The sequence below is a fragment of the Scyliorhinus canicula genome, chromosome 1, assembly GCF_902713615.1.
Source record: "Scyliorhinus canicula chromosome 1, sScyCan1.1, whole genome shotgun sequence".
NCBI lineage: Eukaryota > Metazoa > Chordata > Chondrichthyes > Carcharhiniformes > Scyliorhinidae > Scyliorhinus > Scyliorhinus canicula.
Genome location: NC_052146.1, coordinates 89,302,579 through 89,325,911, shown reverse-complemented (window position 1 = coordinate 89,325,911; position 23,333 = coordinate 89,302,579). Strand labels below are relative to the sequence as shown.

At 43.4% G+C, this 23,333-nt stretch overlaps 1 protein-coding gene across 10 annotated transcripts in view; it reads right to left on the bottom strand.

Moving 5' to 3' along the window:
- ahdc1 (AT hook, DNA binding motif, containing 1) overlaps positions 1–23,333 on the bottom strand; it is a 308,161-nt gene that overhangs the window by 144,468 nt on the left and 140,360 nt on the right. Inside the window, exon 1 of one of the 10 annotated variants that reach the window (XM_038795170.1) lies at positions 6,277–6,341. The exons of 7 other annotated variants lie outside the window; for them this stretch is intronic. The gene's annotated coding sequence lies outside the window, so the exon portion shown is untranslated. Of the gene's footprint in view, positions 1–2,979; positions 3,107–6,276; positions 6,342–23,333 lie in introns of those variants that run through there. 2 more of the 10 variants (XM_038795165.1, XM_038795175.1) reach the window with 2 other exon arrangements.

Sequence of the window (23,333 nt, the reverse complement as noted above, 5' to 3'; positions counted from 1 at the left end):
TCGCTAGTATGGTGGCTCCCCTCCCAGTGCTCGTCTAGCCATGTTTTACCTACTCAGCTCCACCCACTATCTCACGCTTCTTGCCTGCTTCCCCTATTCTTACTCCCCTTTTCCTGTTTCCCACCTTCAAACTGAGAAAAGAGACAAACATGAAAACGAGTCAGCACAGTCCCGCGCCAAAACATAGTCCATGTTACAGTCTTTGTTTACGGTCCAACCTCCACTCTCATTCCCTTCTTCCTCTATCCCTGCCGCTTTCACCGCTGCCATGTCTGTTCTCTCTCCAGGTTGTTTGTTTTTACGAACCGGCCTCCGCCGGGGTGCCGAAGTAATGTTCCTTCCCCCAGTATGTCACCCAGAGTCTGGCTGGGAATAGCATGCCAAATCGCACCCCTTTTTTGTATAGTGCCGATTTTGCTCTATTGAATTCGGCCCTCTTTTTTGCTAGGTCTGCACCAATGTCTTGATAGACCTTGATTCTGTGCCCTACGGTAGCATGGTAACATAGTGGTTAGTACAATTGCTTCACAGCTCCAGGGTCCCAAGTTCGATTTCCGGCTTGGGTCACTGTCCGTGTGGAGTCTGCACGTTCTCCCTGTGTGCGTGGGTTTCCTCCGGGTGCTCCGCTTTCCTCCCACAGTCCAAAGATGTGCAGGCTAGGTGGATTGGCCATGCTAAATTGCCCTTAGTGTCCAAAATTGCCTTTAGTGTTGGGTGGGGCTACTGGGTTATGGGGATAGGGTGGAGGTGTGGGCCTGGGTAGGGTGCTCTTTCCAAGAGCCGTTGCAGACTCGATGGGCCGAATGGCCTCCTTCTCCACTGTAAATTCTATGATCTATGATCTATTGACTCCACTAGTGTTTGATCAATTACGAGTTCATGCCATATCAGGAAATTAACCCGAGTGACCCATTTATATTTTCATAAAATTATTTTGATTGGACATTACGGCATTGTTATTCGAATGCAAATTGCTAATCAGTACTGCACCAATCAAATAGATTCCTATGCAGAAATTAGCCACGGTTTCCATTCCTGATCAACAATCTATGACCCCTGCTGAAATGCACACGTACATGGTCATTATCTGAGAACAAACTCCAGCATAGCCCCGATGCCCACAATATTGGCAAAAGCCGGTAACATTCTTGAAACAAAGGCTCCACAAAATCAAATAGCAGGTCTAAGTCAATGTCCTTAGGAGAGGGGGGAAGCAAATTGGAGGGAGAAAGATAAAGTCGATTCATGCAAAATGTCTTACTAATGTAAAATAAGGAACAAGTACAAACCTGCCAATCAGTCAGCACTAGGTGGGAGAGCGACTAAAATGAGGCACCCGCTGTGCTTTGGAGATACTTATACAAGTAAGGTGCACATAAACAATGGGAACAATTGTCTTTAACAATTGGTGCTGTAATAACAACTTAACACTTCAGTAGCAGCTTGAGTTAAGACTACCTATGCTGTTAACCCTTTGAATTCTGAAACTGTTTCCAGCTTTCAATGCATGCTATGCTCCTCTCCCCTCTCAACATCTGCCGCAACCCAAAAAATTTTAATTTTTAATGCTGAATCTAAAGAAAAAAATGTAATTAGAACTGAGTTACAAAAAAATGCTACTGTATTCCTCGAAGGGTTAATTCAGCATTACCATGTTCTTGAGATAATTTAATAAGAAAGAAAAATCAAAACATACTAGGGAAGTTCCACTGATGCTGATCGCAATGCATTCTGTTCCTGCAAGCAAAGGCACTACATTTTAAATCCTGCCTCTATGGGGCATTGCAGCTGCCAGTAAAAATGAGACATATGCCATTTTGTGGTTGGTGGAAAAAGCACAGGCTTTGCTTGTTTATGTGAAATGAATGTAAAAGTTACAACTGATTAAAACTGTACTCCTTTTTATTCCTTTATCATTTTATTTCAAGAGAATTCCTCGCAATTTAATAGGAATGCTTACCTCACCATAAACTAATCAGACCCAGCAAAGATTAAAGGTGATCCCAATCTGAGTTTCACCCAAGGCAGTGAAAACATATGAGCTATGATTAACACACGAACCTGTAAATTCATGATCCCACTCCCCCAAAAGCAAAAGTCAAACCCAAAAAATTGTGAAAAATGTAGACAAGATTTTACAGACATGTCACAGTATATAATGGCGCAGTAAACTCAATTTCCCAAGTCTAGACATTCTGGTTATTATTTTTAAGACAGTACTGTATGCAGCCTTTCAATCAATGTTCTGTAAATGCAGCTTCAATTCCTCTGACATCACAGCTCTGCTTTGGATCCTTTCTCCATGGCAACACAGGTCAGAGTGCTCAAAGGGAAATCAGCTGCTCCAGTCAGAATTCAAATATTAAGCTGAAATATAAACAAACACTCAGCCAAATGATGTTCACTCCAGCCGAGGGAGTTGAGCTTTTGTTAGATGCCAAGTCATGTGGATTAGGGTTTTCAGCCCTGAAGACTAAAACCTGTCTGGGTTTCTCTCTAGTGTTTAATCCTTCAAGTGCATGATTTCAGAAATTGCTCGCTGGTATTCTCTTTCTTTCTCTCCAGAACATCGTCCTCAAAGATCGCGCCAGTCTCTCTATGCATAATCTAAGTATAAAGGTTAATTATCCAAGCGCAGGTTCATGAGAGGTCCAAAGGCAAATAAACTGCAGTGTTCCTCAATCCACATGCTTTAATTGAACTGTTACATAGTGAAGGCAAAATTGTTGCCAGATGACAGCCCCAGCACATGAAAAATCATTGTAAAAGCATAGTCAAAAGACAAAATCCAAACAGCACATTTCCAGCAAACCTCCATCCCCACCACACAGCCAAAAATGGGCAGTATGCTATGGAAATGTTTGTACTTCTTTAAATGTTTGCATTCTAATTAAAAATGAAGTATACTGTCAAAAAATGCTTTTAACATATCTCTATTGAATAAGCATAACCTTGATACAACCACTGTACAATACTCACACATGAACAGCATCAAGTCTGTTTTTTTCTATAGGGAATGTTCTAGTTGCTAAGATACTACCAGCATTGCAAATGGAAATGGGTCAGTAAACCTGTAGAGAGATACTGTGCTACTCCAACCATACAGCTGTTACGACACAGATCTAAATCCCCTTTAATATTTATTGCCTGTAGTGTAAGCTTCACTCTGAGTACTGAGTGTTTACTGAACTTTGCACCATGTTCCCCTCCGCCCCCTCCCCCCCACCCACTCCCCACCCCCACAAGGCGTTACTGCCAAAGCTATCTTCTGCAATTTTCTTCTGTGGTTAATCGGAATTAAACTGAGTATTCCAATGTAGACTTGTTACACAGAATTGTAATTGAAAAATCCAGACTACTGTACATGAAAAACTGCAAGCAAATACACAGATATTTACATCAATGCAAATAGTCAACAACAATGTATTTAAGTGTCTTTTTGCTTTATTCCTCATAAGATAAAACACTTTTGTGAGACAATTATTCAGTACCCGATCAACATGCTGTCAATACGTAAAGGTTCTTTGCAGCAACATCCATTAAAGGTCATTCATCATTAAATCAATCTTCTCCCCATTCAGCCACCTCAGATTTTGATTAATTTTGACAGTTAGGCCTTCACCTTATTAAGAATAGAGTGCCACAATCTGGACTGCTCATTTCTAGATTTGTAAGGAATGTAGTAATTAACGCTGGAATACAAAACCCAATGTCTTGAGGCAATATTTTACATCATTGTACACCCTGACTTGGAATGCTTTTAATGGAGTAGGGAAGCTGGATCAGTTTTGGATTTGTTCAAGTTAGCAAACAGAACTATTTTACTTGCATGTGCACAAACTGTCCAAGTTATGAAGAATGAAATATGTACACAGGTAGTTCTCCAAATCAGGAAGAGGGCGGGTCAGAGAGTGAGTAAAAATACTATTTCAGACTGAAAAGTGAATTATAAACAAAAGGATTATAGAGAAGAAAAGCAGCAAGTTGAATGGTAACTACAATGGAGTTGTTCCAATCAATTTGAATTGATTTACATTACGAAGATTGCTAAAAGATGTATCAACTAACTTAGGCTCCATCTAACTAATACCAGCAGAGTAATATACTCCACATTCAGCTTCTTCAACTCAGTTTTCAGGGGAATTTACAAATCAGTTTCCACTTTAACAAGAGTTCTGCTCATGAAAGGTGCAGGTATTGCGGCGCAGTGATGATTCTGCCTCCAGGTTCGGGTTCCACTCCAAGACATGCAGGCCAAACAGGTTTCTTATCAACCTGCAAATTCTTCCAGTACACACCAATGGCATGGTAAAAGTGGGAGAGATTCCTGGTCGGTTATGTGATGAGAGGAAAATTGAAGCCTCCAATATCACTCTCCAGACCACAACATGCATGTAAAAGTGCAACTCGGACTTCCGGAGTGATTGGAACACACCAGTACCACACATGGGAGCCAGAAAGTGCTAAGTGGACTTTCTAAACTCATGAGACCATTTTATTATTTTTTAGATGAAAACTAACAAAGAGATAGGAACTTATCCAGCTCGAGTTTCTCAAACCCTTTTGATACCACTTTGCACAGAGTTGCATTAGTGTAACATTTGCCATGATCATTTGTTTTAAAATTAATAATAAACTATCTTTGTAGTTGAAATGTTGTTGATATATAGACAAGTATTGTGCTCAAAGGGCAGCATGGACAGTGGTTAGCATTGCATCCTACGGTGCTCAGGGCCCGGGTTCGAATCCCGGCCCTGGGTCATTGTCCGTGTCTGTGTGGGTTTCATGCCCACAACCCTAAGATGTGCAGGTTAGGTGGATTGGCCACGCTGAATTGCCCCTCAATTGGAAAAAAATAATTGGATACTCTAAATTTATATTTTAAAAAAGCATGGTGTTCAATTGTGTTAGCAGTAACACATTTAAAGCATATTTCTAGTGAACAAAATGTTGAAAGATGAAATAAGTGCCATGACCCTTTGAGATATTTATGCCCTCTCTAATTTGCCAGGAGGCACTGCTGGGAGCTCCCATTGATGAGGTCAATGGGGATGGGGTTTGCTGTGTCCATGCAGGTTGTGTTCTCAGTGCCTGTAGCGGGGTTCCCAGGACAATTTGGGGAGGGGGGATCCTTTCTAAATGTATTTTTTGATCGGGACACCCTTTAAAAAGATCTCTGGAAGGCCAAGGCCTAGCTTCCTGGCGCAGCAGGCTAGCATGACATTGTGGGACCCGCCCCTGAATATTTTTTGATTACATTTCTTTCCCCCTAGAAATTTAGAGTGCCCAATTAATTTTTTCCAATTAAGCGGCAATTTAACATGGCCAATCCACCTAGCCTGCACATTTTTTTTTGTGTTGTGGGGGCGAAACCCACGCAAACACGGGCAGAATGTGCAAACTCCACACGGAGAGTGACCAAGCTGGGTTCGAACCTGGGACCCGGCGCCGTGAGGCAGCAGGGCTAACCCACTGCGCCACCATGCTTGCCATTTTGATTACATTTTTGATTAAATGTCAAAACATATGGCGAGAAAATGCAGCCAGCGGGCTACATTGCTTTTCCTGCCTAACTGGATAGAACATAGAACATAGAACAGTACAGCACAGAACAGGTCCTTCGGCCCTCAATGTTGTGCCGAGCCACATGTACTCAAACCCACATATCCACCCTATACCCGTAACCCAAAACCCCCCCCCCCTTAACCTTACATTTATTAGGACACTATGGGCAATTTAGCATGGCCAATCCACCTAACCCGCACATCTTTGGACTGTGGGAGGAAACCGGAGCACCCGGAGGAAACCCACGCACACAGGGGGAGGACGTGCAGACTCCACACAGACAGTGACCCAGCCGGGAATCGAACCTGGGACCCTGGAGCTGTGAAGCATTTATGCTAACCACCATGCTACCCTGCTGCCCCTTAACTTAACTTAACTTTTTGACTTAAGTCAAAAAATTATAAAATTCCGCCCAATGTTTTTCTTCATAAATGTATTTGTTTCCTTCGAAGCTCAGATCCTGGCTTTTTAAAAACTTTACTGACAGCAAATATATAAAATGTATCTATTCCATTCTCTGTTGTACAAAGACAGCACAATCAGATTATGAATTCCCAGTAAGGTAACAGAATATTCAACTCAAATAAGCATCTGACAAAGCAAGAATAACGTGCAGTCGACATTTCTTTGTAGCATTTGAAGTTGAAGAATATGTACAATTGGGCCGTAACTTGACAATTGCGTTGGATTGCCACATTACAAAGTTCTTACCTGAAAGTCCATCCAATGCTATCTCACCTGACCTTCCAACTCAGGCCGGTGAGATCTGGGCAGTGCAGCACATTGGGGGCTGTAAAGACAAAGGTAAGTAAGCCACTAGTTACTGTAACCAGCTAAGCGTCAGTTCCGGCTGGGCTTTGGAGCAGGGTGGAGGGCTCAAGCCTGAAGGGCTAGTCAGCAGTTGGAAAAGTGTCTGCAAGGAGTTCCACGGGCTTTCCGCAGTGTGAGTAACTATTTATGTAACACAGTCAGAACCATCTGAAGTTTGTGATTCAAATCTCAATTTTTGGATGGTTCCCAGTGCAATGAAATTGTTAATGGGAACTTCAGGAATTTGGGGATGGGGTGGTCCCCCGCTAATCTTTGGGGTAACCCTAGATATAACACCATGGAGCACCAATGGCCCAATATCATTTTGAACACAATTTGTCATTTGAATTTCATCTTCCTTAAGCTAAAGAAAGCTATGGGACGCATATGTTGAGAACCAGCATCATCATCAAATGCTCTCAGTTGAGGTACAGTATGAAGAACAGAAAGTTAATCTTTAATCTGCCTCAGTCATGTATTCTTCCCTCAGTACATCAACCTCTGTTTAGACAATGTGGCATTTTCCTCTCAAAGTATCCTTCCTTGAGGTCCCTGGCTGATATTGCAAAATTATAACTACAGGATGCCCTCACCGATCAACATTAATTGGTTCTTGGAACACTCAATGTTCTGCGAAACAGACTGTCTCAGGCACATATCTCCCCCCCCCCCACCCCCAAAATTGCCTGCTTACCCAAGACAGTAGACCCAGCTCTCACAGGATCAACATGGGTATCACATAGGAACATGATGCTTATGTCGTTATATTGTGTACCTTGTGTTGTCCTATTACAGATTTTCTTTTCATGTACTTAATGGTCTGTTGAGCTGCTTGCAGAAAACTACTTTTCACGTGGCAATAAACAAATCCAAATCCAAATCCAGGCAAACAGTGACATTAACACAAAACAACAGTGGTGCAATGTGAATGTAGGGTTTTTCACTAAATTACAGAGTATTACAGCACAAGAGTCCATTCGACCGGTAATGTCTGTGATAGCTCAGCGAAATAGGAATTCATCTATTGCCAGTCCCGATCTTTTCCACAAACCCTGCACATTTTTACTTTTCAGATAACCAAATTCTCTCGTGAATGCCTTGACTGAACTTGTCTCCACTACATTTTCAGGCAGCAATTTCAGATCTTAACCACTAACTTTCTGAAAAAGTTTTTCATGCTTCCAAAGGCATTTGATAAGGTGCCACACAAAAGTCGTAAGCAAGATAAGAGCTCATGGATTTGGGGGGAATATATTAACAAGGATAGAGGGTTGGTTAATGAACAGGAAGCAAAGAGTGGGCATAAACTGGCAGGCAACTACTTACAAACTATATTGATGACTTAGATGAAGAAACAAAGAGTAATGGAGTAATGTGTCAAAGCTTGCTGATAATATAAATCTAAGTGGGAATGTAAGCTGTGGGGCGGACATAGTCTGCAAAGAGATATAAACAGATTAAGTGGGGATTAGGTGATGCAAATGCAGGGATAGCTGCTTTCCTGCAGGCTGTGGCGCCACTCGCTTCTAATCTATCATTTTTCCTGATTGCCCGACATTCATCTACCTAATCCTTGAATTAATAATTGCTGTTATGTCCCTGGAAGGCTTAGTATTGGTAAGAATATGCCGAAAAATGTCAAGACATCATTTGATAAAAGGAGTCAGCCAGATTCAGTGGAGGTGCAGCTGTCCTTTCAATATGGCAGCCTGATCCTCGGGTGCTCTCTCGACCCACATTCTCCAGGATTCTTTTAGAAATTGTGAAAATTAGGACCATCCAAATCATCTGAGTGATTGACCAAAGGCATGGTGTGTTGACCCAAAATCTGTGTACTTACAAGGCCAAGTTGCAAAACAGAATTAAGAGGCTTGATGATACGGAGGAGAGAATCCTGCACATGAACGTGATGCTTCCATGGATGGCAAGAATTTAATTCCTGGAAAACTGGTTTGAGTGGCATGGAAGAGGTCCTGGAGATTCGAGGTCGAAGAACAAATATCCAGATTGTTGGTCTGCCAGAAGGGTTGGAGGGTAACATCCCTGCTAAGTTCTTCAAGGACTGGTTGCTGTCTTTTCTCAAGTTGGATGTGAAGGCTGGGTGTTTCAAATTAGAAAGGGCATATCGTATGCCATGTTTGAGACCAATCATTTACTTTGCAAGGGTGATTTCCCTTATTTTCCTTTTCTTTATTTTTTGCCGTTATCATTTTGACAGATGGATGCTTAATGGACATGCATCTTTATTCAAGCAGCGGAGAGAATGAGGAATTCAAATGTTGCAACATAATATATGGTGCTCGTCTTCGAGCAACAAAACTCAGACTTTGTGGCACCTGGGAAATGGGGTGGAACTCGGTTCCATTTGTTGGCTGTTGGCCAATGAATTGGCCAAAAGGCTGTATTCTGCCTGGTAACAAGTGGTGATTGGATCCTACCTGAGTGGGATGATTTCCAGAGACACAAGGAAAGCAGAGGCACTCAGGGCAAAGGACCTGCTCTCATGTTTTCTCCAGACAATCTGCTGTATTTATGAAATTACAGAGACCTGAATGAATCTACGGTGAAAACCATTTACAGACTGGAGAGCAGAAATCTCGTCCTGAAAGCTTCATTTGAAAGTGTGCTAGAAACAACCATCTGAAATAAAGACTCTTATCTTTTACTTTTACTTATTATTTTCACACCTCTTTTCCCTTCTGTTTGTCATTTGTCGTGTGTATGTGCATATATATTTATATTATATATATTAATAATATTTATTAGATTAACACATCAATGAAGTTACTATGAAAATACCCTAGTCGCCATACTCCAGTTCCTGTTTGGGTACACTGAGGGAGAATTCAGAATTCAGAATGTCCAATTCACCCAACAAGCACGTCTTTGGGACTTATTGGAGGAAACCGGAGCACCCGGAGGAAACCCACACAGACATGGGGAAAACGTGCAGACTCCGCACAGACAATGACCCTAGCCAGGAATCGATCCGGGTCCCTGGCGCTGTGAAGCAACATTACTAACCACTATGCTAACGTGCCACCATGTGGGGGGGGGGGGGGGGGGTGCTGTTAAAGTGGGGGATTAGGAATTAGATAATAGTATTTGCTGCATATTTCATTATAGTTTTTGTTATATATAATACATTTATTTATTGTTCTTTATAATCTAATAAAGATTTACATTTACAAACCTGGTGACTGTAATTATTGGGGCAGCCAAGGATGGTTTTCTCATAAATATTTCTTAGTTTCAATTGTGTTGCAACTCTGAATCAAGTGGGGCTGGAATTGGCCACGGACCAGCCCAGGGGGGGTCATAACAGCTTCCTCAACCTTAAAGACCACCAGAAGGTCTGGAGACAGCAAGGTATGATGGGACCTGGCTCCACGAGGGAGTCAGGATGTCTTCTGTCCAAGACTTTTTAGTGGCGGCACAGGCCAAGTGTTGAGACTTCAATGAAGTTTGAAGGCAACTCAAGGCTGTTTGGAATGAATTATGCTGTGCTTCATCCAGCAACCCTGAAAATTGTATTCAACAATTCTGTCAAGTCGTTCGATAATCGGACGACTACCTTGGCCTGCGTTAAATCCATGAGGGGCAAGGAAATGGTCTGGTGATTTGCAACTCGAACTAATTCAAACTCTAATCCAGACTTTTTCCATATCATGATGTTGACATGTAATTTTATTATCTTGTCACCTGTTAACGGGAGGTGCTATTATGAGTACACTGATTTAATGTCTTGCTTTTCCAAGAGTGTTTCAGGGACTCCTATTACCATATCTTCGTCATGGTAGATATGCCATGTGCTTATTATCCATCGTCTTTCTTCAGAATCTGAGTGTTAATCATGGCAAGACCGAGTGGAGCCATTGCCGAAAGGTGGGTGGTGGTGTGTAAAGGTGGGACTAAGATGAGGGAAGGGCATTCGATTTCTATTCCCTTATTGGCCTTCCTTTTCTCCTGGAGAAGGTGTCCAAATGTAATGACACTATGGCCGGCTGTGGGGTTAATCCAACAGGTTCTCAGTCTTAATGGGGAATGTGCCTTTAGATCTATTGGGCTCTTGATTCTTTTGTTTAGTTTTTGTCATTACAGGATGATCTTGTGTTGTTGACTCCATTCTACTTTGATGCAGACAAGTCTTCTATCCATGGAAGTAATGGTTTGGGGTTACTCTGGTGTCTCTGATGTAAAGTGCGTTGGAGGAGGTGGGTATTGGCACACCCAATTGTGGACAAAAATCAGGTCTCATTTTTTTCCTGTGGCTTAATTAATGGCGGCAGTTAATCTTAAAATTTGCTCATGGAACGTATGGGGCATCCATCACTCTATCAAATGGAAAAAAAATTCTCTCCTTTCTTAAGGAGAGGGTCGTCAGAGTCTTACTACAAGAAACTCACATGGATAATAAGGAGCATTTAAAATTGAAGTGAGAATGAGTGGGGCAGGTTTTCTTCACATCCTTTTCGTCAAGCAGCAGGGGTTGGCAATTCTTATCAATAAGAATGTCCCATTTAGGTTTGAAACTTGCACTAAGATCAAGGGGAAAAATATGTGATCATGAGAGGCAAGGTATATGGTGACATTATTTCATTAATGAATGTTTACGGACCCACAAATTATTCCCCAGAGTTCATTATTAGGGCTTTTTTTGGATTTTGCGGAGTTGGCCTCGGCTAACTAGTGTGTGGCTGGTGACTTTAACTACCATCTGAACCCCCGGTAGATAAGTTCCTGGTCACCAAGAACCCCCCCACGCCACAGGCTAGGGTTCTGGGATCAGCCTGTGAGGAGATGGATTATGTGGATGTTTAGAGGGCTTTACACCCGAGTCATCAGCCCTGCAATATCAATCTAGAATTCACTTTTTTTGTGGCAAGGACGATTTTGTACTCTTGTTCCATAGGTAGCAATGTCATCTCTGGCTCTGCCCCCATTTTCTTGGGAATTCTGCCCCGGTTGAGAAAGTGGAGGTTTGATGCCTCCCTGATAAGAGATGCATCATTTATTATGCACTTTAAATAAAAGTTCAAGCGCTTCCCCTCGGTTAACTCAACTTCAAGTACATCTCCCTCCATTTTGTGGGAGACATCGAAGGCTTATGTTAAGGGGCTGATTATTTTGTATGCAGCTAATAAAAGGCACAGGATGCTGGAGACACAGCTGAGGTTGGAGGGTTGTTTGGCAAAGGCAGAGGAAAGTTATAAGAAGACACCCAATAGGCAATTGTTGAAGAAAGCAGGTGCGGCAAGGGTGGCTCTGGACTCCCTATTTACCCAGCAGGTTGAGAAAGCTTGAAGTATGCGAGGCAGAAGTTGTGTAAGTTTGGGAATAAACCGAACAAATATTTAGCCTGCTTGACAAAGAAAAAGGCCAACTTGAAAGCAATTCCTTCTGTATGGCTTGCAAATGGGAAGAGAGTTATGAAGGGAATTCTATGCGTGATTATACAAGTCTAGGCAATCTAGTGACAAGTTGATGGGTATGAAGCATTTTTCTTCCTTGAAGCTCTCGGAGGCCCCGGATAGCCAATGCGGGGCTCTTAATGCTCCTCTTTCTATGGCGGAGATATCAAAGGCTATTAAGGAGCTTCAGCAGGATAAAGCACCAGGATTAGACGGTTTTGGGGTGTGCGTTTTATAGGGTGTTTAAAGATTTGTTGTTAGACCCATTAGTGGGTATTTATGGTCACTCTTTTGAGTTGGGGATGCTGCCGTCAACTCCACATGAGGCTACTATTTCTTTGGGGGAACAAGGACCCAGAAAAGTGCAACTCCAATGTCTCTTCTAAATGTCAATTTGAAATTGTTATCCAAGTTTCTGGCCAAAAGGTTGGAGGACATCCTTCTGACAATTGTGCAGATGGACTGAACTGGCTTTATTCAGGGTAGGTTTTCGATTAACAATATTAGATGGCTATTGAATGCGATACAGGCTTTTTAGAAGCGTGCACTGGATTGAGTGGCTATCTCCTTAGATAAAAAGAAAGCTTTTCACTGAGTTGATTGGAATTATTTGGTATGTACCTTGTGAGGCTTTGGGTTGAGCCAGGATTATATGAAGTGGATTCAACTATTGTATCATAGACTTATAGCAGCAGTATTCACGAACAGTTTAAGGCGGTTGAACCTTAGGCTTCAGAGAGGGACCAGGCAAGGCTATCACCTGTCCCCCTTGCCGTTTGCACTGGCCATTGAATCATTGGCAGATGCCATTAGGTCGGACACCTTGCTATCAGGGTTGGAATGTGGGACGAAGAAACACAAGATCACACTTTATGCAGATAATATGCTCCTGTTTGTGTCAAATCCCAGTGATCCAGTCCCTATCATCTTTAGAGTGATGGATAGTTTTAGTGCATTTTCTGGTTACAAGATTAACTTTGCTAAGTCAAAGGTCATGCCAGTTGGGGGGAGGGCAAACCACCACCCCTTGCTAATTTCTCCTTTAGCTGGTCAAATATATTGCCCCTTCCTTTAGACAGTTACATGGGGCCAATTTCCCCCAATTGATCTCATATTATTAGATTGGACCTGACTCGATGGTCAGCCCTCCTGATTTCACAGCATGGGAGGGTAGCCCTAATTAAAATGAATGTATTGTCAGATTGTTATATCCTTTACAAATGCTGCCTATTTTGTTGTCGGCTCGAGGCGTTAAAGTTATGTCGTTATGTCAGCAATTTGGCACACCAATACAATCCTTTTTTAAATATTTGCAGCTTAGAGACTTTATCCTAGCAAGACTTGAAATGAAATGAAAATTGCTTATTGTCACAAGTAGGCTTCAATGAAGTTACTGTGAAAAGCCCCTAGTCGCCACATTCCGGCGCCTGTTCGGGAGGCTGGTATGGGAATTCAACCGTGCTGCTGGCCTACCTTGGTCTGCTTTAAAACCAGCGATTTAGCCCACTGTGCTAAACCAGCCCTTCCCTGTGTCATGACTCCTCAATTTCACAGTGGAAAGAATCCTGAATTTTGTGGTGCTAAATTTGTTTGCAGGTTCTATATGTTTTGAATTCCAGGACCTGCATCTTCATGCTGAGTGGCCTGCAGGCATAGGAAAATAACTTAGCTATCAAGGTTGATGAGGAAACATGGGGTGACATATGGGACTATGCTGGTAAAATTTTGGTTTGCAATAAAATGAGGGAGACACAGTTCAAGATACTGCACACATATTACACCTAGTCTTAGATACAGGTTTCATCCTGCTTTATCATCAAGGTGTCTAAAGTGTCAGGTAGTCGAGGGCAACTATATACATTGTTTATGGGCCTGTGCCAAGATTAAATCTCATTGTCAGGTGTGGTCAGGGAATTGGAGAGGATTTTCAAGAGACCCTTAGAATCTAATCCTGTATTTCTGATTCTGGATCTCCTGGATGGAAGAATCACAGATTCTAATAAAAAAACACAAAACATTCTGACCGTTGCTGTGCATAAGCATAGGCTGATTATGGAATGCTTCCCCATGGAATTTTTGACATCTGTTCTCCACTCTAAATCTGGGAATGGATTCTCCGGTTCCCCCAGCCACTTGTTTCTCAGCGGTGCCCAGTTCACTCTTCCCACCACTTGTCAATGTGATTTCCCATTGAAGATTACCCACACTTCCAGAAACCCACGAGTGGTTGCACTGCCGGCAGGAAAAGAGAATCCCGATGACAAAAGAACTCCTGCCCTAATGTGTTCTGTAAAGTATGGAACCCCTTGGTTAAATTTACAGGCTCCACTTTGGCAGACTTACTTTTGCTGGGCATTCTATGAGCGAATTCATCTTATTTCAACTCAATCTGATTCATCTCAATTTGTTAGTCTGAATCGCTATACTTTGAGGTGTTTGGCCTGTATTGTTACGTATTATATGATCCTGACCTCTCTTAACCATTCACTGTGGTATCTCGTTGTTGATCCAACATTTAATCCTGAGGCTCTAGTTCCTCAATTGACCCGTTCGGCATCTATTCTGTACCGTTTTGCTTGTATTCATGCTGGAAAGAATTCTGGTTCAGTCTGTACCCATTTTGCATCACTTTTTTGTTATTTGTTTTGTTTATCGTTTTTAAAAAATGGGTGGGAGACAGAATAAAAAATACATTTTAATAAAAAGGTTGGGTTTTTGACGGGGTTACTGGGTTACGGGGATAGGGCAGGGCATAGGCCTAGGTATGGTGTTCTTTCAGAGGATCTGTGCAGACTTGATGGGCCAAATTACCTTCTTGTATACGGTAGTAATTCTACAATTCTATGATTCTAAAATAAAGTCAGGCTAAGTGAGTGGGTAACAAGATGGCAGATGTTTCGGTTGACGATATGCAAGAGATGGCTGCAGGTTTGGTGGTTGCAGTTGACGTCCTCGATTCTAGCACTTCTTGACCCGCTTTAAATAAAAACTTTGCCAAAAAGTGATCCACCAAAATTTGGTCTTTGAGGATGCAGTGAACCAGCAGAAGCTGTCTGGAAAATAGACAGCATTAAGTGTTTCTCCATTGATAGTGGTGATTGAAAGCCTGAGCCCCGAGGAAGGCTGGGTGGAGGAGTTAATGCCATCAGATAGTGCGGCCAAAAAGCGGGAGTAAAGTCGTCGGATGATGCTGCGCGTATCACAGTAGTCCCAAATAAAGGTCAGAGCCCAGACAGAAGCAAAATGTCGGATTGTACAATCAAAATGGCAGAAATCAAACTGTCGGTAGGTGCTGCTACACTTGCCACAGTAGATGTCCTTTTGAAGTCATGGCTGCTGAATTTGAAAAGCAATTCACCAAACACTGAGAAAGACAAGGTAAAAAGATGATGAAAACCATAAAGCAGTCGGTGGAGGATTAGAATTACACATAAATGTTTAGGAAAGAACTGGGGTAAGGCAATTTGGATGTTTAAGAGGGGGAAAAAAAGTAAAAAAAGTGGGGGAGAACGGCAATGTGAAGTCCCTTATGTTTGAGACGTTATTGAAGAGGGCTTTAACGGGAGCCACCTCACTAGTAAGCTGGGACTGGCTAGTAAAGGTAAGCGTGGTGGGGGGAAGTGGCTGCAGCGGTTCAAACCTGCTAAAACAGGATTCATTAAGTGTGAATGAATGGGGAATAGGGGAAAGAATGAGGAAAGTAGTTTCAAGAGTAAACATCTGGGGGATTTATGGGATAGGGAATTTATGGCATAGGGTGGAGGTTGGGGGAATCTGTCTGACGCAGGCAAGTGTCGGGTGAGGCCAAAGTTTATAAAAAGGTGAGGTACCGGGGGGGGGGGGGGGGTCATGCCCCTTGGAGGGGTGATGGTGAATGGGTAGAGAGGGGTGGGTAAGAGAACCCTGGTCCAATTGATGACATGGAAAGGTGACTGGGAGGTCAGGTGAAGAAGGCAAGAGACCACTCACATCTGAAGAGTTGAAAGCTGACATGGTGCTACTAAAGGAAACTCATTTGAGGGTAAAGGATCAGTTGCGGCTCCAAAAGGAATGGGTGAGACAGGTGTTGCGCTCGGGTTTTAATAGCAGGGCCAGAGGGGTGGCAATATCGGTAAGCAAAAGAGTTAGGTTCTAGATGGAGCAAGTAATAGGTTCTAGATGGAGCAAGTAATAATAGATCAAGGGGCAGGTACGTCATAGTCCATTGTACATTAGAGGTCAACGTATGTGCCTCGAACTGAGACGATGTAGGATTTATGAAAAGACTGGTGGCAGCCATTCCAAGTCTAGATACACATCAGTTGGTTTTAGGTGGGGATTTAAAAACTGCACTGAACCCAAAGTTACATCGTTCAAAGCAGCACATATTTACTCCTTTGTGGGGCGAAAATGTTGGCAGCATTTATGAAGGAGATGGGGGGGGGGGGGGGGCGTAGACCTGTGGCGGTTTTTACGCCTGGAGAGAAGGGAATCCTCTCTCCAGTACACAATGCATATTCAAGGATCGGGTTTTTCATTATAGGGAGGGCGCTACTCCCAGGGGTGAGGAAAGCTGATTATTCCATCATCATTATTTCAGATCATGCCTCACACTTGGTGGAAGTAGTTTTTGAGAAGGAGACGATTAAAAGACAGGCATGGCGGATGGATATGGGATTGTTGGTGGATTCGGGCTTTTACGGAAGGATGATTGAAGTTATCAATGAATAGATTAGGCATAACAATAATGGGGAGGTCTCGCTCTCAATGGTTTGGGAAGCTCTAATGGCAGTCGTGCGGAGGACAAGGCTAGTCGGATGTTGGCCGGCCAACTTAGACATCAGGCGGCCTCGAGGGAGATTGTACAGGTCCAGGATGAAACGGGGAGGTTGGTGTCAGCACCGGAACAGGTGAATAAGGTATTTGAGGATTTTTATAGGAATTTGTATAGGTCAGGGTAGATGAATGTGATTTGCAAAAGTTCTTCGAGGAATTGAAATTTCCTCAATTGGGGAGGTAGTGGCTTGATGGTATTGTCGCTGGACTAGTAATCCAGAGACGCAGGATAATGATCTGCAGACCTGGATTCAAATCCCACCATGGTATGTGACGGAATTTAAATTTAATAAAATATCTGGAATTAAAAGTCGAATGATGACCATGAAACCATTGTTAATTGTCGGAAAATCCCATCTGGTTCACTAATGTCCTTAGGGAAGGAAATCTGTCATCCTTATCGCGTCTGGCCTACATGTGACTCCAGACCCACAGCAATGTAGCTGACTCTTAACTGCCCCTCAAAGGCAATTAGGGTACAATAATTGCTGGCACAGCCTGCGACGTCAATGTCCCATGAACGAATTAAAGAAAAGTATTGACTCAGAACTCCATGAAGTCCTTTAGCATCAAGTCAAACATCGGCAAGAAAACCTCCTCCCCACTCAGCTGGTGAATCAGTACTATGTGTTGAATACCACTTGGAGGAAGCACTGAAGATGGCAAGGACATTGAAATTCCCCACCCAATGCACATTCTATGTTCAGAACCAAGAGTGACTCAGTAATATCACAATTGATTGAGCTGACAGAGCACTAAAGAACATAGATTGGATCTCTTGGATCTTCATCAGGTGGTGAGGGAGCCAAACAAGAGGGAAAAACTTTCTTGACCTTGTCTTCTCCAATTTACCTGTTGCAGAGCATCTGTTCATGACAGTATTGGAAGGAGTGATCACCACACAGACCTAGTGAAGACGAAGTTCCATCTTCACATTGAAGACACCTTAAATTGTACAGTGTGGTACTATCACCTTGGTAAATGGAAAGATTTCAAATAGATCTATCAACTCAAGACTGGACAACCATGAGGTGCTGTAGGCCATCAGCAGCAGAATTGTATACAACCACAATCTGCAACCTCATGGCATGGCATATTACCTACTCTACCATTACCATCAAGGAGCCAGGCCAAAATTGAAGTCAATGGGAATGGATATTTTCAAATAATTGCATAATGTTCAGTCCCATTCACGTCTCCTCAGACACTGAAGCAGACTGTGTCCATATATAGCAAGACCTGGGCCTTATTCAGGCTTGGATTGTGAGTGGTATGCAACATTCATGCCAGACAAATGCCAGGCAATGATAATTCAAACAAGAGAGAATCTAACCTTTACTCCTTGACATTCAATGTTATTACCATCGCCAAATCCGCTGCGACCAACATCCTGGTGGTTACCATTGACCAGAAACTGAACTGTACTAGGCATATAAATCCTGTAGTTACAAGAAATCAGATCAGATGCTGGGAATTCAGTGGAGAGCAACTCCAGCTCGACTCCCCAAGCCTGTCCACCATCTACAAGGCCAAAGGCCTTGTCACAGAAGATTTACCTGGATGAGTGCAGCTCCAACAACACTCAAGAAGCTTGACTCCATCCAGGATAAAGCAGCCCGCTTCATTCAGCCATCCACGACTTTAAACACCCACTCCCTCCACTACCAATGCACAGTGGCATTAGTGTGTACCATCTAGAAGATGAGCTGCAGCAACTTACCAAGGCTCCTTCGACAGCATGTTCCAAACCTGCCACCACCACCACCTAGAAGACAAGGACAGCAGATTCATGGGAACACCACTGATGCGTGTGTTGTGATGACATAAAAGGCACCAATCAGTCAGAAAGTATTGTCTAAACAAGTTGTGGGTTAATTTGTTAATTCGAGGCACATGTCAACATATATACATGGATAGAAAGGTTGAGGTCATCACCGCTGCAAGCAGTTGCTGTGCAGCAGAAGTGCTTCTAAACAACATGGTGCTCAACCTGATGTCAAGATGAAGTACAGTTATGACTTTTAACTTTGTCGGACCAGAATGTCAAGGATTGACTCATGCCATATAGCACAATCTAAGACTGATCACCTGAGTGCAGAACCCACAGCATGCTGATTGCACAGAATAGCTTTGGAGGCATAGTGCAGAGGTAGTGCTCCATTAAAAAGCTGACAGATCACTCATGGTAAAATTGCAGCACCTAGCCTGTCGGTTCACTGAGTGGAACAGCACATCGAGTGGGCCAGGACCGGGTTAGTTCAGTCAGGGAAGGCAAGTGACCAGGGTAGGGCCGGATCAAAAGTAAGCGAATGAGAGTCAAGCAAATGTAGAACAGAACAACTATCATAAAACAGGACCAAAGAAGGTTGCAATTATAATGGGCGGTTTCAGGAAGTACTGAACAAAGAATTGAATAAAACAAGGAGCAGGGCTAAGGGCAATTGTCAAAATGTCCACAAATTCTCCAGTTTGAATCGATATGAGCCTATTATCCAAATTCAAATATTTAAACAACATATAGAACTACTGTTTCTCAATTCATGTGTGTCTGAACCCATAGAAGCCATAGCAAGCCATAGAAATTCCACTAGCAATTGGGAATGAAGGTCTACATAGGCTGAACATGTCAGGATTGAAAGAAGAGCTAAAGGATCCCTAAATGATATGGACTACATTGCAAGAATGGTTAAGAATCAGGTTAAACTTTCATATTCATTGACTAGAGTTCATGTCACTTTGACAACAGCCTACAGAATCAATAGACCACCTTGTTATCAGATAATGAGCTCACAAACAGAATTGTTGAGTTAGTGATCACATCAACTCCCAAGGAAGCATTCCCAAAAGATCTGCTAGACAAGACCAAAACACAACGGCAAGCAGCTAGTCAAAGATCGACACAATTATGAAGCTATATTCACAGGTTGATGAATCTTACAGATCCTAAGAACAACCCTAATTGTTGGCGCACTCACTGGAACACTAAAACCTAGCAAGACATGTGGAAAGTGGCCTTCTGCATGCACCAAAGAAATTCCCAACTTTCCATCAATTCTGCAAAGCATGTGGTAGAAAGGGCCATTGGCAGCTGCAGTGCACTAGCGCAAAGACTGATGCAGCTACAAAGAGCTGTGCATTGATCCAAATGGCTACACTCAAGCAATTGGTATTCCATCTGAAACACAACCATGTGGTCACTGACAAACCAGAAAATGAAGATGATGTCCACAACAAGACAAAGACATATCACACCCCCTCTCTAACAAGTATACATTTGGAATACTGTGTCTAATTCTGGTCAGCCTACTACTAGAAGGACTTGGAGGCTTTGGAGAGATTACAGAAAAGGTTTACCAGAATGTTGCCTGGTATGGAGGGTATTAGCTATGAAAAGAGATCGAATAAACTGGGATTGTTCTCCCTGGAGAGACAAAGACTGAGGGGCGACCTGATAGAAGTTTATAAAATTATTACGGGTATAGATAGGGTGAACAGTTGGAGGCTTTTTCCCAGGATGGAAATGACAATTACAAGGGGGCACAAGTTCAAGGTGAGTGGGGGGGGCGGGGGGGAGTGAAGGAGGAGGTTCAGTGGAGATGTGCAGGGGAAGTTATTTTACACAAAGGTGGTGGTGGCCTGGAATGCACTGCCAAGTGAGGTGGTTTAGGCAGATTCTTTAGCGACCTTTAAGACTTATCTGGAAACATGAACAGATGGGGTATGGAAGAATACAGGCGGTTGGTCTAGATAGGACATGTTATCGGCGCAGGCTTGGAGGGCCGAAGGGCTGTATTGCTCTTTATATACAATTTTGGATACTGTTGGGGGTATGGCCTATCAGGAGATAACAGTAGCAGCAGCCAGAGCAGTGGCACCACGGTTGGCTCTGTTGTTAAGCAGGAAGGGACAAAGAACACTAGAGCAACAGTTATAGGGGACAATAGTTAGGGGTACAGATAGGCGCTTCTGTTGATGTGAAAGAGGATCCAGGAAGGTATGTTGCCTGACTGGTGCCAGGGTTCAGGAGGTCTCCGAACGGGCAGAAATCATTCTGAAGGGAGAGGGTGAACAACCAGAGGTCGTGGCACATATTGGTACTATAGGTAGGAAGAATGACGAGGTCCTGCAGCAGCAGTTTAGGGAGTTAGGTAGAAAGTTAGATAGAAAGTTAAATCTCAGGACCTCTAGGGTTGTAATCTCGGGATTACTCCCTGTACCATGTGCCAGTGAGGCTAGATATAGGAAGATAGTACAGTTAAACACGTGGCTAAACAGCTGATGTAGGAGGGAGGGTTTCAGAAATCTGGACCATTGGGATCTCTTCTGTGGCAGGTGGGACCTGTACAAGGAGGACGGGTTGCATCTAAACTGGAGGGGCATAAACATTCTGGCCAGGAGATTTGCTAATGTCACACAGGAGGAATTAAACTAGTTTGGTAGAGGGGGGTGGTGGGGGAGGGGGGGGGGGGGGGGGCGGAAGAGAGAGAGAGAGAGACAGAGACAGAGACAGAGGGACCAAAGCAAAGGTGAATTAACTGAAAGGGAACTAGAGTGTAGGGCCAGAAAGACTCAGAGGAAGAGCAGGCAGAGTGTGGTTGCTGATCAAAGAGGCTCTGGTGGACTGAAGTGCATTTGTTTCAATGCGAGAAGCGTAACAGGTAAGGCAGATGAATTTAGAGCTTGGATTAGTACTATGATGTTTTTGCCATTCAGAGACTTAGTTAAGGAAAGGACAGGATTGGCAGCTTAACGTTCCAGGAAACAGATGTTGCAGGCAGGATAAAGGGGGATGTAAAAGGGTGTGGAGTTACACCCCTGGTTAAGGAGAATATCACAGCTATACTGCGGGAGGACAGCTCGGAGGGCTCAAACAGCGAGGCAATATGGGTAGAGCTCAGGAATAGGAAGGGTGCAGTCACAATGTTGGGGGTTTACTATACGTCTCCCAACAGCCAGCGGGAGATAGAGGAACAGATATGTAGGTGGATTTTGGCAAGGTGTAAAAGCAACAGGCTGTTACAGTGGGTGATTTTAACTTCCCCTATATTAACTGGGACTCACTTAGTGCTCGGGGCATGGATGGGGCAGAGTTTGTAAGGAGCATCCAGGAAGGTTTCTCAAAACAATATGTAATAATAATCTTTATTATTGTCACAAGTAGGCTTACATTAACACTGCAATGAAGTTACTGTGAAAATCCCCTGGTCGCCATATTCTGGCACCTGTTCGGGTACACGGAGGGAGAATTCAGAATGTCTAAATTACCTAACATCACGTCTTTCGAGAGTTTTGGGAGGAAACTGGAGCACCCAGAGGAATCCCACACAGATATGGGGAGAACGTGCAGACTCCGTACAGACAGTGACCCAAGTGGGAATCAAACCTGGGACCCTGGCACTGTGAAGACAGTCCAACCAGGGAAGCGGCTGCACTGGACCTGGTATTGGGGAATGAGCCCGGCCAGGTGGTCGATGTTTCAGTCGGGGAGCTGACCACAATTCAGTAAGCTTTAAGGTAGGATTGATAAAGATAAGTGTAGTCCTCAGGTGAAGGTGCTAAATTGGGGGAAGGCTAATTACAACATTATTAGGCAGGGACTGAAGAATGTAGATTGGGGGCAGATGTTTGACGGCAAATCAACATTTGGCATGTGGGAGGCTTTCAAGTGTAAGTTGATAGGAATTCAGAACCGGCACGTTCCTGTCGGATGAAGGATAAGTATGGCAAGTATGGAACCTTGGATAACGAGAGATAGTGTGAACCTAGTCAAAAAGAAAAAGGAAGCATTTGTCAAGGTTAGGAGGCTGGGAACACACAAAGAAAGTGTGGAATATAAGGCAAGTAGAAAGAAACTTAAGCAAGGAGTCAAGAGACCGAAAAGGGGTCACGAAAAGTCATTGGCCAGCAGAATTAAGGAAAATCTCAAGGCTTTTTATACATATATAAAGAGCAAGAGGGTAGCAATGGAGAGGGTTGGCCCACTCAAGGACAGGGGAGGGAATCTATGCGTAGAGCCAGAGGAAATGGGTGACATAATAAATGAGTACTTTGCATCTGTATTCATCCTAGAGAAGGAATTGTTGGATGATGAGTCTGGGGAAGGATGTGTTGACATTTTGGGTCATGTTCAGATCAAATTGGAGGTATTGGGGGTCTTCAAAAACATGAAGGTGGACAGGTTCCCAGGGCCTGATGGGATATACCCCAAGATATTGATAGAGGCAAGAGAGGAAATTGCTGGGGCCTCGAGAGAAATCTTTTTATTTTCACTGGCTATCGGGGAGATCCCAGAGGATTGGAGAATAGCCACTGTTGTTCCTTTGACAAGAAGGGTAGCAAGGATAATCCAGGTAATTATAGGCCGGTGAGCCTTATGTCAGCGGTAGGGAAATTATTGGAGAGGATTCTTTGAGACAGGATTTACTCCCACTTGGAAATAAGTGGACATATTAGTGAGAGGCAACATGGTTTTATGAAGGAGAGGTTTGTCTCACCAACTTGATCGAGCTTTTCGAGGAAGTGATGAAGATGATTGATGAGGGTAGGACAGTGGATGTTGTCTACATGGACTTCATTAAGACCTTTGACAAGGTCCCGCATCGCAGACTAGTACAGAAGGTGAAGTCACACGGGATCAGAGGTGAGGTGGCAAGATGGATACAGAGCTGGCTCGGTCATAGGAGACATGGTAGCAGCGGAAGGGTGCTTTTCTGAATGGAGGGTGTGACTGGT